This window comes from Rana temporaria, chromosome 10 (assembly GCF_905171775.1).
Source record: "Rana temporaria chromosome 10, aRanTem1.1, whole genome shotgun sequence".
NCBI lineage: Eukaryota > Metazoa > Chordata > Amphibia > Anura > Ranidae > Rana > Rana temporaria.
This window is the reverse complement of record NC_053498.1, coordinates 105,832,480-105,850,383: the sequence shown is the minus strand read 5'-3', so window position 1 is coordinate 105,850,383 and position 17,904 is coordinate 105,832,480. Positions and strand designations below refer to the sequence as shown.

At 44.0% G+C, this 17,904-nt stretch overlaps 1 protein-coding gene across 1 annotated transcript in view; it reads right to left on the bottom strand.

Moving 5' to 3' along the window:
* The window catches only part of PLCH2 (phospholipase C eta 2), a 924,207-nt gene extending 906,627 nt beyond the window's left edge, over positions 1-17,580 (bottom strand). Inside the window, exon 1 of the mRNA XM_040325910.1 lies at positions 17,389-17,580. The gene's annotated coding sequence lies outside the window, so the exon portion shown is untranslated. The remainder of the gene's footprint in view (positions 1-17,388) is intronic.
* Between the last annotated feature and the right edge of the window lie 324 nt (positions 17,581-17,904).

Sequence of the window (17,904 nt, the reverse complement as noted above, 5' to 3'; positions counted from 1 at the left end):
AAAGGAATCAGTTAACTTTTATGTCTCTATACCCTGTAAACAGTCATTTCAGCAAAAAAATGTTTTTCCTTTAGTGACCCTTTAAGCTGCATATATACTAGTAACATTTTGTTAGAAAAAAAAATTGTTTTAAGAACATTCACTTAACCACTTAAGCCCCGGACCAATATGCAGCCTAAAGACCCAAGGTGTTTTTACAGTTCGGGACTGCGTCGCTTTAACAGACAATTGCGCGGTCGTGCGACGTGGCTCCCAAACAAAATTGGCGTCCTTTTTTCCCCACAAATAGAGCTTTCTTTTGGTGGTATTTGATCACATCTGCGGTTTTTAGTTTTTGCGCTATAAACAAAAATAGAGCGACAATTTTGAAAAAAAAGCAATATTTTTTACTTTTTGCTATAATAAATATCCCCAAAAAACATATATAAAAACATTTTTTTTCCTCAGTTTAGGCCGATACGTATTCTTCTACCTATTTTTAGTAAAAAAAATCGCAATAAGCGTTTATCGATTGGTTTGCGCAAAATTTATAGTGTTTACAAAATAGGGGATAGTTTTATTGCATTTTTATTTTATTTTATTTTTTTACTACTAATGGCGGCGATCAGCAATTTTTTTCGTGACTGCGACATTATGGCGGACACTTCGGACAATTTTGACACATTTTTGGGACCATTGTCATTTTCACAGCAAAAAATGCATTTAAATTGCATTCTTTATTGTGAAAATGACAGTTGCAGTTTGGGAGTTAACCACAGGTGGCGCTGTAGGAGTTAGGGTGCACCTAGTATGTGTTTACAACTGTTTGGGGGTGTGGCTGTAGGAATGACGTCATCGATCGTGTCTTCCCTATAAAGGGAATGACGCGATCGATGCGCCGCCATAGTGAAGGACGGGGAAGCCGTGTTTACACACGGCTCTCCTCGTTCTTCAGCTCCGGGGAGCGATCGCGACGGAGCGGCTATAAACAAATAGCCGCGCCGTGGTCCCGGATCGCTCCCCGAGCGGACCCGACCTCCGCATGTAGCGGGGGGGGGTCCCGATCGGACCCCCCACCCGCTAATAGGCGAGGACGTACGTGTACGCCCATGTGCCTGTACGTGCCATATTGTGGACGTATATGTACATGCGGGGGTCGGGAAGTGGTTCATTTTCTAGCCATTAGTGGGGTCAAATTGATGTTCACAGTGATGAGAATATTCGAAGGAGCAGGACAGACATTTTTACATAAACAAATTTCTAGCTGTGTATGTGGTTTTTGTTCCGGAAAGTCCATTCTTTTCCAAATCAAATGTTAGAGATAAACAACATTTTAAACTACTTTTGAAACAACATTCATAAAGCTGATGAAAGGTACTGAAAGTTTTCATTCAAATCTCTACCAGTGTATAGCTGGTTTCAGTTGTTATTTGTCCAGCCAGCGGCCCCACTCCACACCCCCCAACCAGGACATTGTACTCTTACGGCGCACCTGTCATATTACCCTGATCAAAAAAACACATCCCAGAATTGTCAGGAGCGTCTAGCACTCCTGCTCCTTATTCCAACATCCTGGTTTGGCTGTGACATTCTCTCTGTCCACCTGTGAGGTGATTAATGTGGCCAGTCTCTGGGTGGAGACCAAACCTGATTTAAGCAAGCCAAACCTGCAGTCTCATGCTTGTGATAGAGCATGCAATTCCCGATCAAGCTGCCTGTTTGTCTGCCCTTCTCTGTTAGATTGGATTTCCCTTTGTATGACCTTGGATCATATATCAACTATTCTCTGAATGCTGCCTGACTTTTACCTGGACTGACATTGAACCACTCTGCCTGTCTTCCAACCACACGTACCTGATTGCTTTGCTCATGTCCTGGCATGGTAGACAGGCACTAAAGCATTGTGTATAAGTCCCGCTGAATTTCAATCAGTGTATGGCTAGCTTTACTAAAGACCAGATTTGTTTTAGCTTCCCCATGGACCCCTATCATCCCAGAGTCTGTGGCCTCAACCAGATACCCACTCAACCTTTATAATCCACCACTGCTTCTAGGTATTGGAAAAATTTGTCTCGCTCCCCTTTCTCCCATGTGTTAGTGTTTAGCGAATTGTCCTCTCAGAAACCCAGTACTGCCTAGTGTGGGTAGAAAGTTATTATTCTTGTGTAAGCACCCAGTGGCAATTTTGAACTTATACTGGACTTACAACTGTGGAATTTCTGTCAAAGGTTTGGACAAAAAAGTATAAGGCATCTGCCATTTTGGGATCTGAGGCAGAATGTTGTGATTCTGCCTACAATTCCAAATTGCACTGTAATACTGGCAAAACGCACTACATATGTTCAGATGCCTTACATTTTCAATGGCACCTCAACGCAATGTGGTTTTACTGAGATTTTTGTGCAATGATTTGCGCAGCAATCGTGCCAAACCGCAACGCACAAAGCTTGTTGTCCAAAAAGTATCAGGAGCATGGACTTGACTACTTTTCAACAAATTTTTATTTGAGTATCATGTCAATGTCTAGATATTCATAGAACGATTGCTCTACTTCTAGGTTACGTTTTACAAGTACATGCACATAAGGCTAGTTATGATTATTTTTTTTAGGCCTGAAGCAAAAATGTGTTTACTCCCATTGGATTCAACAACAAATTCCTTCCAAATCCTTGACCTTAAATTTTTTTTTTTCATCCCCTTTGCCTCTTAGATAATTGAATGGACGTTCTTAAGACTTTATATTTCTAAGGAAATTAGACAGGTGGGAGGTCAGATTTACACAGGGCTTTCTCTTCTTTTTCCTGTGAGTGGTGGAGAGGAGATCTGTATGTGCACCGGGTTCTGAAGACTCAACATGAAGTAAGAAGATACAGTATTGTTCGTGATGTGAGCACAAGTCACCCCATCGGAAATGTTTTTTTCTATTACTGCTCTGGGGACAACTTAAAATGTTGGATTTACCCTGACTTACATGCCTGAGGACATTGGGGATTAGAACGGCCATGCATCGTGTACACGGTCAGACTTTTCACAATGCAAAAGTCCGCCGTGAGTCTGTCGGAAGTCCAATGGAAAGATAGAGAACAGGTTCTCTATCTAAGGTCCGTCGGACTTCCAACCCAAAAAAGTCAGATGGAGGCTACATACGGCCAGACTTTCCGAGAAAAAAAGCCTGTCTGACTTTTTTTCTCGGAAAGTCTGACCGTGTGTACAAGACATTAGAGTGGATCTCCCTAGTTGGACACAGGCAGCGATATAAAACTCTCAAAGATTCAAAATTCTCACCACTCTATCCACATTTAGAAAAAAAGTTTGTCATTTAGTTATTTAAAGCACATCATGTACCTTTCATTTGTATATTAGGGCAAGGTGGTCACGAAGGGGTTGTTATTACAGTATAGGTCCACTTGAACACAGACAACAGATATATTTTGTATCGGCTTTGGTCTTATCTCCAAGTGCAGCTGACATGCCTCATAGACTTCCCTGCATGCCCCCCTTTAGGATTTTTCTTGGAAACATCTTTGTTAAGTGTTTCAACTGATAAATAAAGGACCAAGCTGAAGCGCCATTCTGATGTGTTCTATATCTGTAAAAAGCCTGTCTGTAGCTGCTCTGAACTGCCACTGGTTATCAAAATACCTTCTGCTAGTGAAGCCGGTCAAGCATGACCCACTGAGCCAGCAAAAAACAGAAAGGAGAATCTTCAGTCTTTTAACTTATATATACTGTACATGGGAAGTTTTGAACTGAATTTGTGGCGGTGCTTAGATCATAAATAATATTGGGAATCAATTAAAATATAACAAAATGTATTTATACAAAAAGAAAGGGGGAGGTTATATCATTATAAAAAATGTAAAAACTGTGCTATAAACCATCTATCCCTAAAAAATAAATAAACAGTAAGCATCAATCCTTGTGTGTAAAACAATCACAAACAATAAAATAAAGAAAAATTTTAATCGCGCTAAATAATAAAAGTGAATTCATATAGATTATATTCATCTGTGTAAAGTTGTCCGCAAAAAATGTGATAATGAATCAAATCTCGAAATGATAGTGTCCAGCATCCATCACCAAAAACTGCAGTGAATCCACCACCAGCTGTAGTAACTGCTTACCAGCTCCTGTGGATTGTGGTTGTGGCACACAACCAAAACAAACCCATCCGTTGGGACATGAGAAAGATGGTGACGTCAGCACGTTGTTCCCCTCTACGCATTTCATCACAAATGACATCGTCCTGGGGCCAACGGACAGGTTTGTTTTGGTTGTGTGTCGGCCGACACACCAAACTTATTTTACTTACTACTGTCAATGTTATATTTTTTATTTAATAACCCCACCAAGGATTTTATGCTATGTGGAGCTTTTGGTCTCTTTTTGGTGCCTAACTACTGTCCAACTTACTGCGTGACATCGGAAGTGTGCAGTAGCCCTGAGATGAGGAGAAAGGCCTTGGCTGGGTGTTAAGCCACAGGCGTACACCAACCCCCTATAATAAGGAGTCCACAGGAGCTGGTAAGCAGTTTCTACAGCTGGTGGTGGATTCACTGCGGTTTTTGGTGACACTGGGAACAGTAGATATCTGTCATGACTCCTGTCAGAATGGGCATCCGCCTTGTTTACAAAGGCCAATCCCCATTCTGCATCTGTACTAAGCGATCGCGGGTCGCCGGCAGACATCGAGTCCATCCGACTCACAAGCACGCTCCCGCAGCATGCAGCGGATAATGTCCCCCCTGTACTGTGCAGGCGGGGGCGGCATTGAAGGACCTGGCCTTGGGGCGGCAAAGGGAGTAAATCCGGGCCTGCACACAGTGGGGGTTATTTACAAAAGGCAAATCCACTTTGCACTACAAGTGCAAATTGCACTTGAAATTGCACTGAAAGTGCACTTGGAAGTGCAGTCGCTGTGAATCTGAGGGGCAGATCTGAAATGAGGGGAAGCTCTGCTGATTTTATCATCCAATCAAGTGCAAGCTAAAATGCTGTTTTTAATTTCTGTTGCATGTCCTCCTCGGATCTACAGCGACTGCACTTTCAAGTGCACTTTGCATTTGTAGTTTGCACTTGTAGTGCAAAGTGGATTTGCCTTTCGTAAATAACTCCCTGTGTCTTGCTAGTCTATCATGGCACTCATACTAAATGAAAATATTACAACTTATACAAGAAAGATAACCGGTTTTATCTCAGCGGCTATTTGGCAACTCAATTGATTGAATGATTGATTAATTGGCATATACATAATAATGAGGAGAAGAATATACAGTTCAGCCTGTGCGATAAATTATTGGATAATGAACAAGTGAAAATTATAGGTTGGCTAAAGTGACAACAAAGCAAAACTGTCTGACTTTTGTCTTGTTCTGTGTGTTGGAAGCTTGGAACGATAAGAAATTAGTCACTATAATTTGTCATTCACTTGTGTGTATAAAATGCAGCTTGAGCTAATGAGCTCTGTTAATAACAGCTTTTAAACATGGGGAAAGAAGGTGAAAACATCCTCTGTGACTGACCTATATGCATAAGGTGGGATGTATGAAGCAGGTACATTTGTTTATGCTGCAGAACAGCAACCCCACCCCCAAAATAAATAAATAAATAAAACTGCCTAGTCCAATTGATAAAACAAAAGGAAGAAAAAAAAAATATTCACCTTAAACTCCGACTTCTGGCGAGCTTGCATAAGCAAGGAACTTTTCACAGTATCCTGGGAAAGCTGTGTATCCCAAACCCCAGTGACGGAATGTCTTCCTACAAGATTTAGGATCTTCAACTATTGCGCAATCCTTTTGGCACTTTGATGTTACTGGAAGTTTGATGAGTATTTTTACATTTTTTATTCAAATGTTTTATTCTTGTTTATTGCTTTTACTAAAGGCCCATACACACGATTGGACTTTCCGACAACAACGGTCCGACGGACATGTTTTATCGGACAATCCGACCGTCTCTATGCTCCATCGGACAATTGTTGTCGGAATTTCCACGGACAAATGTTCACTGTGCATGCTCTCAAACTTTCTGACAACAAATGTGTTATGTCGCATCATCCAATCGCGTGTACACAAGTCCATCGGGCTAAAATCCAAAGTACAAACACGCATGCTCCGAACCAATGCTAAACATCAGACAACAATAGCAGAAGTTGCCCAATAGGTGGCGCTAAAGAGCAGAAAAAACACGTATTACGTCTATTACGTCACTATGTTCGTGTTTGTTGGCTGAAAATGTTCTGCCATGTGTATGCATACCAAGTTCACGGCCAATGCCCCTTCAGACAAAAGTCCATGGAAAAGTCCCATTGGAAGTCCGATCGTGTGTACGAGGCTTAACCACTTAACCCCCGGACCATATTGCTGGCCAAAGACCGGAGCATTTTTTGCTGCGTCGGCACTGCTTCGCTTTAACTGACAATTGCGCGGTCGTGCGACGTGGCTCCCAAACAAAATTGGCGTCCTTTTTTTCCCCACAAATAGAGCTCTCTTTGGTGGTATTTGATCACCTCTGCGGTTTTTAATTTTTGTGCTATAAACAAAAATAGAGCGACAATTTTGAAAAAAATGAATATTTTTTACTTTTTGATACAATAAATATCCCCCAAAAATATATAAAAAAACAATTTTTTTCCTCACTTTAGGCCGATACGTATTCTTCTACATATTTTTCGTAAAAAAAAAAAAAAATCGCAATAAGCGTTTATTGATTGGTTTGAACAAAAGTTATAGCGTTTACAAAATAGGGGGTATTTTTATGGCATTTTTATTAATATTTTTTTTACTAGTAATGGCGGCGATCAGCCTTTTTTTTTCAGTACTGCGACATTATGGCGGACACTTTGGACACTTTTGACATGTTTTTGGGACCATTGGCATTTTTATAGCGATCAGTGCTATAAAAATGCCTTGGATTACTATAAAAATGCCACTGGCAGTGAAGGGGTTAACACTAGGGGGCGGGGAAGGGGTTAAGTATGTTCCCTGGGTGTGTTCTAACTGTAGGGGGGGTGGCCTCACTCTGGGTAATGACATTGTATGAACAGAAGATCAGCATTTCTCCCCCTGACAGGACCGGGAGCTGGGGGCCGCCGGGCACAGGAGTCGGGGGGAGTGCGCGCGCCCCTAGTGGCCTGCGCGAGAGCCGACGTTACACTATGGGCTCTCGCGCAGGGGAGCCGACTTTCCGCTGTAAAACGACAGTGGGCGGTCGGCAAGCAGTTAAAGGAGAGGTGTGGGAATACAAAAAAACAAACATTTATACTCACCCAACTGCTGCAACATTCATGCTGAATTGGGCGAATTTCGGTCCATGTATGGCCATTCCTTTTATGTAAAATCGATTAATTGCTCGTCTTTTCATGTACAGGCTTGTTGGTATAATCGCGCTCTATTAGCGCGTGCAGCCATGCTGATCACTGTTAGACAGTGGGGAAGTCCCACTGTCAGAATGCAATGCAACAGCGGGGAGGATTTCCCCATCCAATCAAATGTGTGGATGGGGAAATTGGTTCTGTTTTTTCCTTCAGTTGACTACCTGAATGAAGAAAACTGATGCTCTGTACACACGAGCGGAATTCCCATTGGAAAAAACGTGGATGTTTTTTTCTGACGGAATTCCGCTCAAGCCTGCCTATGCAACACACGGTCACACAAAAGTTTGGTGAACTTTTGACTGCCAAGAACGCGGTGACGTAAAACACTATGACAAGCCGAGAAAATGAAGGTCTATGCTACCGAGCATGCGTCGATTTGTTTGCGAGCATGCGTCGGAATTTAGCGTGTCAGGATTTGTACACACGATTGGAAATTCCGATCTGATTTTTTCCCGACGGGAAAATAGAGAACCTGCGCTTTATTTTTTTTCTGGCAGTTTTTCCTTTGGAAAAAGTCTGATGGAGCATACACGCGGTCGGGATTCCCGACCAAAAGCTCTCATCTGACTTTTTCTGGCGGAAAAAACGATCGTGTGTACGAGGCATGAGCCGTGTATATCTAGCTTTACTGCTCTGCTGGACTTTACGAAAGACACAAGACTTGCATTTCTCTACTCTCATTGTGACTTCTATGATATTTCTATTCTCCAGGAGTTTACACAGCACAGATATAATCGCATACTAGTGATGTCATCGCTTGTTATCTTAATAATGATATCACCAAATCTGGGAACTAGAGTGTGTGATATCACTGCAAGTCTCTTTTGTGTCTTACATGCATTAACAAGTTGGTTATCTTCCAGGTTCAGATAAGGGATAAACTAATGCAGAGAAAAAAGCAATTGAAATGTTGCACTAGAAGTCATACACTCAAGTTCATCAACATGCCCACACGCACGTACATTATAAAGCTTGCCATACACTTATTCTGCCCAGTGGGCTGAACAAAACAAATGCAAAGATTCCCCCATTTATCCTAAACAGCACTGATTGACAAATCACCACTGGCTCTTGTATTCTGACATCTGGCACCCACCGATTAGCTGCAGTCACTCTTCAGCTGACTTTTCTGCCAGGCTTCTTCAATTTTTTCATGGAAGTTTGTTAAGCAGGGTGGTGTCGGCTGGACTGCCCATGATTTAAATATCAGCAGATTTGTAGGAATCTGCAAAAATGCAAATTGAGTATGCAGAGGCGGCTCTTTAATTAGGCAAATTAGGTGGTCACCTAAGGCCTCACACTCACAGGGGCCTCGCGGCCGCCTAACTTACTAAATGCATTACCCCAGTTTTGAGGGACCTTAATGCTGTTGTGCTCAGGCAGCATTAAGAGCCCTGACTCAGGAACGGTGCCGCCAGCATCCCTAACAACCAGTGAATATCGGTGAAACCACCCCTTGTGGCATCAATGACCCAGCATGCCCTCAGTCAATGACGTCACAAGGAGCGGGTTCACCAGGTGACATCATCAGGTGACCCCCTGCCCCTTAGTTATTAACCCTTTCATGCCTAAGCCTATGTATGACATTTGGTGTTTACAAGTTAAAATACATATTTTTGGCTAGAAAATTACTTAGAACCCCCAAATATTATATATATATTTTTTAGCAGAGAATCTAGAGAATAAAATGGCGATTTTTGCAATATTTTATGTCATACGGTATTTGTGCGGCGGTGTTTTAACACAACTTTTTGGGAAAAATTTACTTTCATGAATTTTAAAAAAATGAAAAAGTAAAATTAGCCCATTTTTTTTGCATAATGTGAAAGATGATGTTACGCCGAGTAAATAGATACCAAGCATGTCACGCTTTATAATTGCACTCGTGGAATTGCGACAAACTACGGTACCTAAAAATCTCCATAGGCGACACTTTAAACTTTTTTTACGGTTACCAGGTTAGAGTTACAGAGTAGGTCTAGTGCTAGAATTATTGCTCTCGCTCTGACGATCGCGGCGATACCTCACATGTGTTATTTGAACACCGTTTTCATATGCGGGCGCGACTTCCGTATGCGCTTTCTTTGCTGCGCAAGCCCGCGGGGAGGGGGGCGCTTTAAAAAAAAAAATTGTTTGTTTTCTTATTTATTTATTTATTTTTTATAATATTAAATTGTGTTTTTTTTTTTTTTTTTTACATTTTGATCACTTTTATTGCTGTCACAAGGAATGTAAACATCCCTTGTGACAGTAATACCGGTAGGTGGTGACAGGTCCTCTTTATGGAGGGATCAGGGGTCTAAAAGACCCCCAAGCCCTCCTTTGCACTTCAAAGTATTCAGATCGCCGAATACTGTGTACTTTTTTAAATCCGGCACCATTGACAGCCGAGAAACCCGGAAGTGACGTCATGACGCCGCTTCCGTGGTTTCAATGCGGAGACTGAATCAAAGCCGTTTACGGCTTAGTGTCAGTCTCCGCCTGGACACAGAACGCGGCGGATGGAGGATCGGGTCTCCCGGTGGGACGGGAGGCCCGGTCAGAGCGGCGAGAGGCGGCGGGAGGGGGATGTCCCCTCCCGCTCCTCCGGCATAACAACCGAGCGGCTCTAAACAACAGTACCGGGATGATGCCTGCGGCCGCAGGCATCATCCCGGTATAACCCCCGAAAGCCGAGGACGCATATATGCGTTGCGTCGGCGTGAAAGGGTTAAAGAGCAGGATCTGGGGGCCACCTTGTTAATGGGGGCTTCCAGATTCCGATAAGCCCCCTGCCGGCAGACCCCCACAACCACCGGCCAGGGTTGTGGGGAAGAGCCTCTTGTCCTTGAATTATTTTTTCCATCATGGGTGTGAGTGGGGCCCCATGTTAAGTTTTGCCTAAGGCCTCACAAAGCCTAGAGCCGCCTCTGTGAGTATGACCAGCTGGTGCCCAAGATGCAGCCCAGGGGCCACACTCGATTCTTTGACGCTTATTGTGCATCCTTTGGAGCCCCTGCACAAAGTGTTCTGCATTTTCCTTATCTAGGTGCCAGCAACTTTTAAGTGGACTGAATAGAGGACAAATGAGGAATGGAATAAATGGTAAAAGCAGTGATCTCTAGCAGTCCTGTGCAATGTGTCTCCAATCTATGGTTGTATTATGTCCTCAGCTGGGCCAGACTTACCATTGGGCTTGACTGGGCTCAAGCCCATGGGCCCCGCCCAATAGGGGGCCCGCCAGTTTACTTTTTTTTTTTTTCAATAATATGCCAGTCATTTAATTTTTCATTTAAAGTGTGTTGATTGGTCTAGCATTTTTACCTGTTCTAGGGACATTGATCATTTTTGTCCTCCCTCCATGTAGACAAACTGTCTTTCTTTTATTATTACCCTTGTGAAGCTATTTTTGCAATATTATGCCCGGTGTCTGTCCTTTTGCTGGATGCGGCATGTTACTTTGGCTCCAATTGCTGGATTTGCCCTATGAATACATTGCACTCTGACTTGTGTCAGTGCTTTTTTGTGCCCATGTGCAGTATACATCATGTCCTTTGGGACAACGCTATGTTTACTATTGATTACTAGCATGCCGCTGAGAGACTGAGCCAGCCACTCCTGCCCTCTCCACATCCAGGTGCTCCAGTGAGTACTGGAGGGGCAGAGCAGAGAGCAGTGAATAACAGTTACTACTCTCAGCTAAGATCAAACAGAGAACTGAGCGATCAGCAGTCATGTGAACACTCAGTTCTTGCGCAGGCAGTCTGCATCCACGGCCAATCACTCAAATGTGATTGCAGCATAGGAGATCACATGCAAAGGGGTGCAATTAGCTGTGCGAACCAGCAGTTGCCCATTGCTTTCAATGGGGCCAAAGGTAGGTAATATAGGAACCCCTGTTGGGGTTCTCTGATCTAATGGCTGGCAGGTAGGGTGACCACATTTCCAAAATGCCATTCAGGGACACACCCCCTCTCTCACCTTCCCCCCAAAAAGATGAGGGGGGCGGGGAGAAATGTAGTTTCGGGGTTGTGCCACCAGATGCAGTTCCCCTGTCACTCCCTCTGTTTGAGCCACATGCGTAGAAGGAAAGGAGTGGCGTCACTATCTGGAGAGTAGAGATCACACCAGTCCCTGCTGCTTTCCGCTGGGTGCCGGAGAAGGAGGAGGTGCCGAGGTGGGTGGGGACAGCAGTGCTGCACTAGGCGCAGGCCTTGCTCCCGGCCTCACTGTCTGAGAGTAAATTGTCACTGGTTGCAAGATGCCAGGCAGTGCTGGTCCTAGCAACCAATTCTGTAAATGTAGTTATTAGTTAGTAGGGGGTGGCTGTGTCCTCTATTTCATTCCGGGACATTGTATTGTCCCAGAATGAAGGTGCCCGGGACCCGGGACAGACATGTCAATTGCGGGACAATCCCGGGCAATCCGGGACACATAGACACCCTACTGGCAGGGTGCATTCACGGGTGTGCAATCATCTTTAACCGGTCATTTTCCAGGTTCAGCCACTTAGATTGGTGTAGATTCTGAAGGTGATTGTGAACAGACAGGTAAATGCTAAAGATCCTGTTTGCATTTTTTTTTTTTTTTTTACAGTTTAGTTCCACTTTAAGGTGTAGCACAGTCCAACCTACACAGCGAAGCAACCTGCTATCTAATAGTGGGAAAAATGTGTATTAGTAGTTTTCCATTGTATTTACAGAGCAAACTTCAATAGACCGCATTGACATTAACTGCTTCATGTCCGGCCATGGCTATGCCATATGGCTATGATCTCATGTAAACACAGGACAGGTGATAAGCTTCTCCCAACATTCACACTCCCTGTCACTAGACAGCTCCCATCACACCGCATTGGTTAGGCCTATCAGTGCCATCCCCGGTGATGTGTGCACTCTGACCGGTAGGCTCAATGAACACCAAAGTAAAAGAGAAGGAAAGTTTGCAGCTGCCTGAGCTCTTCCTCCTACTCCCAGGGTGCTTCTGCTTTCCTGATCATGTACAAGTTGTTACATTGTAGATTCTAGAAGATTAAAAAAAAAATACCTATTCTTGAAGGTGAATCTTGTTTTTAAATGTGGTAATTTTTCTTAAATATTTTAAATAACAAACATGTTATAGTTACCTGCTCTGTGCAATGGTTTTGCACAGAGCAGCGCCAAGCCTCTTCTTTTTTGGTTCCCCCGCCGGCGGTCCTGACTCCTCCCCCCTACTGAATGCCCCCAATAGTAATTCTCTTGCTATGGGGGGCACTCGAGCAGGTTCACTCCCAAGCCACACTTCTGTGAATGGACATTGGGGCAGATTCAGTAAGAGTTAGGCCGGCGTATCAGTAGATACGCCGACCTAACTCTGAATCTGCGCCGTCCTATCTTAGGGTGCAATATTTAGGCTGGCCGCTAGGTGGCGCTTCCATTGCGGTCGGCGCAGAATATGTAAATCACTAGATACGCCTATTCACGAACGTACGCCCGGCCGACGCAGTATAGATACGCCGTTTACGTAACGCATTATCAGGCCTAAAGTTATTCCATCAAATAGCTGGAATAGTAATGTTAAGTATGGCCATCGTTCCCGCATCGAAATTTCGAAAATTTTACGTTGTTTGCGTAAGTCGTCCGTGAATAGGGATTTGCGTCATTTACGTCCATGTCGAAACCAATAGGCCAGTGCGGCGTACTTTGCCGCAATGTACACTGGGATATGTAGGCGGACGGCGCATGCGCCGTTCCAAAAAAAGTCAATCACGTCAGGTCAACACAAATTAACATAGAACACGCCCCCTCAGCCTATTTTGAATTAGGTGCCCTTATGCCAGCTCGCCTTAGGCTACGCCGCCGTAACTTAGCAGGCAAGTACTTTGTGAATCATGTACTTGCCTTGCTAACTTACGGCGGCGTAGTGTAAACACGATGCACTACGCCGCCGCAAAGTTAGGGCGGGCTATGTGAATCTAGCCCATTGTCTATTCCCACACACACAGAGCATGGCTTAGCACCCGCTCCTGCTCTCTCCTCATTGGCTCACTGGCTGTGACTGACAGCAGCAGGAGCCAATGGCTCCCACTGCTGTGTGAGCCAATGAGGGGAGAGAGACCCAGGAGAGCCACTGCACACAGAAGGTTTTTTACCTTAAAAGTGGTTGTAAAGTTATTTTTTTTTAACTTTTACCTACAGGTAAGCCTATAATAAGGATTACCTGTAGGTAAAAAAATATCTCCTAAACCTTTACGGTTTAGGAGATATTCCCCTCGCAATGAGCCGCTTAATGCAGTGGCGCATGGGCACAGGGGATTTTCGGCGGCCCTACAGCTGCCGGACCTTGCCGGAAATGCGCAGGAGTTTTGACATCACAGCTCCAGCCACTCACAGCGCTGGAGCCGCGATACCCGGAAGACACGCCGAGGTGAAATGTCAGCTGCCTCGGCGTGGACCGGGAGGGACACCAACGCCTCGTTCTAAGGTAAGTAATTCATAATGAGCTAGTATGTGGTGCATACTAGCTCATTATGCCTTTTCCCTTACAGGTGGACTATATAACACCCCCCTCTCTTCTTCATAACAGAGGGAGGTGGTTTGTAGTCTACGGAGATAACAGGGAACAATGCTAACTGATAACAGTCCAGAAGGAGAGAAGACAGGAAGCTATCAGCTTACAAGGTTTCTGGCTGGATGAACAACTTCTTTTTTTTTTCGTTTTGCACTTATTAAATAGATCTAATAAAACACTTTCAATGGTATATTTAGCAGACCAAAAGGGCAATTTATTGTTAGAGTTTACATACACTTTAATTCACAATTTGCAATGCACCCGATGTAAATGGGCCCATAAAGTGGTAGTAAAGTCAGAAAAAAAAACAATCAGCTGGCCCCCTGCAGGTTAATTATTATTATTTAGGTACTTATATAGTGCCGTCAATTTACGCAGAGCTTTACATATACATTGTACATTCACATCAGTCCCTACCCTCAAGGAGCTTACAATCCAAGGTCTCTAACTCACATTTACATACTGGGGCCAATTTAGACAGAAGCCAATTAACATACCAGCATGTCTTTGGAGGGTGGGAGGAAACCAGAGTGCCCGGAGTAAACCCACGCAGGCACAGGGAGAACATGCAACCTCCAGGCATAAAATGCTAGTATGCACCACATACTAGCAGATTTTGGTAGACTTACCTGTCAAATAAAGCCCTCCAGTGGTGCGCTGTCACTGCTACCGGGGCTTCTATGTTCACCATGTCTTCCCTCTAAAGCCTCGTACACACGACCGAGGAACTCGATGGGCGAAACACATCGTTTTCCTCGTCGAGTTCCTTGTTAGGCTGTCGTGGAACTCGACAAGGCAAGTTTCTCCATTCCCGTCGAGGAAAAAGAAGACATGCTCTCTTTTTGGCTCGACGGGATCCTCGACAGTTTTCTTGTCGAAAAATGTACACACGACCGGTTTCCTCTGCAAAAAAAAAATCCCAGCAAGTTTCTTGCTGGTTTTTGCCGAGAAACTCGGTCGTGTGTACGAGGCCTGAGTTTGCCCACTCCAGCCACTTGAATGGCCCAGGCCCACTATGATGTCACTTGTGCGCATGCGCTAGGGAGTCATAATCGCAGCAGAGTGCTCTGCATTGAGGGCACACTGAGTGTGCCCTTAATGCATAGTACAGAGCGCATGCGCTGGTGATGTGACCATCTGCTGAAAATGTGAACATTTCCTACATTTCCTAAATGGTGCACATTTTAAGATATTCATTGCATCTACAGGCAAACCTTACTATAAGCTGGTTTGTGGGCACAAGTTCCTATAGAGAGTTTACTACTTCCATTTTAAGGGCAAATCAACTCAAAATTAAGGTGGTTCTAAAGTTAAAAAAAATGTTACCTGCATTCCCTGCATTAAGATAAAAAATGTTTTGTCAAAAAGACAAATCCCTCTATATGGGACTATAATGGGCATACAGTACATATAGAGAAAGGTCTCTCTCTATAGTCATGCCCATTATGGTCCCATATAGAGGAATTTGTCTTTTTGTACATTGTTATTAGGGATGAGGGCATTCCAATATCTCTAAAATAATTTACCACTAGAATACAATATAAATTGCCAAATAACTGTCACAGAAACATATAAAATGTGGTGGTTAAAAAAAGGGTCTTTGGCTTCATACTTAAAGTGGTCATAAAACAGTATGGGCAGATTCACGTATCTGGGTGCATCTTTGTGCGGGCGTAGCGTATCCTATTTACGCTACGCTGCCGCAATTTAGACAGGCAAGTGCAGTATTCACAAAGCACTTGCTCCGTAAGTTACGGCGGCGTAGTGTAAATTGGCCGGCGTAAGCCCGCCTAATTCAAAGTAGGCTGGTAGGGGGCGTGTTGTATGGAAATTAATCATGACCCCACGTAAATGACGCGCCTAACGAACGGCGCATGCGCGCGCATGCTCAGATTCACGTCGCAAATACTCCCTAAGATACGTCGGCTCAATGCTTTGTCGACGTGAACGTAACTTACGCCCATCCCCATTCAAGTACGACTTACGCAAACGACGTAAAATACGACGCTGTTCCGACGTTTCCGACGTCCATACCTTAATATGACTTACCCCTGCTTTATGAGGGGTAAAGTTACGCCGGTCGTATGCCTTACGTAAACAGCGTATATATATATATCGTCAAATGAAGTAGGGGCCAGCAACGTGGTCCTCTCCTCGTCCAATAGATCCTTTTTATCTTTAGTGGAGTCTGAAGTGGGGAAAAAGAAAAAAAAAAAAAAAAAAACAGCGTATATTAATACGCCGGGGGCAAGTACGTTCGTGAATCGGCGTATCTAGCTCATTTGCATATTTATAATGGGAACGCCGAATGCGTCCAGCGTAACTATGCTCCCACGATACGCCGGCGTAGGCAAGTTACGTCGGATGGCTGAAGCCATGTTTTTGGACGTATCTAGCTTTGTGAATCGGCGTAAAGATGCGACGGCGCACATTTGAAATTACGACGGCGTATCTGGAGATATGCCGGCGTACATTGTTTCTGAATCCGGCCCTATATGCCTATTTGTACTTTTAGTACAAATAGGCACACTGAGGCCTCGTACACACGACAGAGTTTCTCGGCAGAATTCAGCGAGAAACTCGGTCAGAGCCGGATTCTGCCGAGAAACTCTGTCGTGTGTACACTTTCGGCCCGATGGAGCCGCCGAGGAACTCGTCGATAAAATAGAGAACATGTTCTCTATTTTCTCGTTGTTCTATGGGAGAACTCGGCCCGCCGAGCTCCTCGGCGGCTTCAGGGCTGAACTCGCCGAGGAACTCGATGTGTTTGGCACGTCGAGTTCCTCGGCCGTGTGTACGGGGCCTGAAAGTTTTGTATCAATGGCACAGCTGCTTTTTTTTTTTTTCATTTCTACATATTGTGGCTGCAGTTTTGGAAAGTGCAGATTTTATAGAGATTCGTGATAATGTTTTTTAAAACAATGCATAGGAAGTGCACTTTTGCCTGCAGAAGTGCAATAAAAGCACAATACATACAATGCACATAAAAACACATGTAAAAATGTGAGCCAAAAGTCAGTTCAAGGTGTTGTTTATGTCAGTATATTTTGAGTTTCAAAACACAAGATCACAAAGAATTGTTCTTACAGCACGCGCAAACTCTCAGAAAAGAATAATCCACATGTACATGAACATTAGATTTCAGTGGCAATTTCTCAGCTACTGCCAAACCTGCAGCTACAGACATGCTCTGATTGACTCAACACCGGAAAACTTAGGAGAGTGTCTATGACTTTGAAAAAGCCGGGAATAGCAAATCTCCTCTTTACCTGTAAATGTCACTAACTGCCAACTGCTGAATGCCACTATAAGTCCGAACCCTTAAATGTCCACCTATCACCATAGATCTGTGCTGTGCTGGAGACAAGTGGGCACTATAACAATAATGGATTGTATTGTCATTCTCCACACTGATTCCGTTTACGACTAGTGGACTTGCAAGAACAAACCGTCTCCGAAGAAAAAAGAATACAGTATGTATGTGCAAAAATAAAAGAACTAACCGTCAGCTTTGATAGTCCAAAGGCCCAGCTAGGAAAGGTCTTCTCTTTCTAATGAAATCCAGCTTGACATGAAAACAGATGAAGAATAGCGAAGTTTCTTGCGTGCCTCCCAAGCCACAGTGATCTCAGTTCACTATTCAGCCCCTATTCAAACAAGTAAGCTCCAGGGCAACAGCAAGTTCAGTGTGGGAGGGGAGCATGGAGGGGAGAGGGAGTTACTCTCTCCTGTAAGCAAGTCCTTTCTATCCAGAGAGGAAACCTGTTCTTCAGGTTACAAGCTGCGCAAGTACGTTTGAATCCTTATATTTCACTTTTTTGGCAGGCTGAAAGAAAAATCCTCACCGCCATAAAAATTGAAAATAAAAAAATTGTGTTCATTACAGCTTCTAAAATGCTATTTTGTTACATTTCGAGTGAACAGTAATGAAGTTACGTTGTTACATACCGTATTTATCGCGGTATAACGCGCTCCCGCGTATACCGCGCACCCCTAAAGTGGCCCCCAATCCTGTGGAA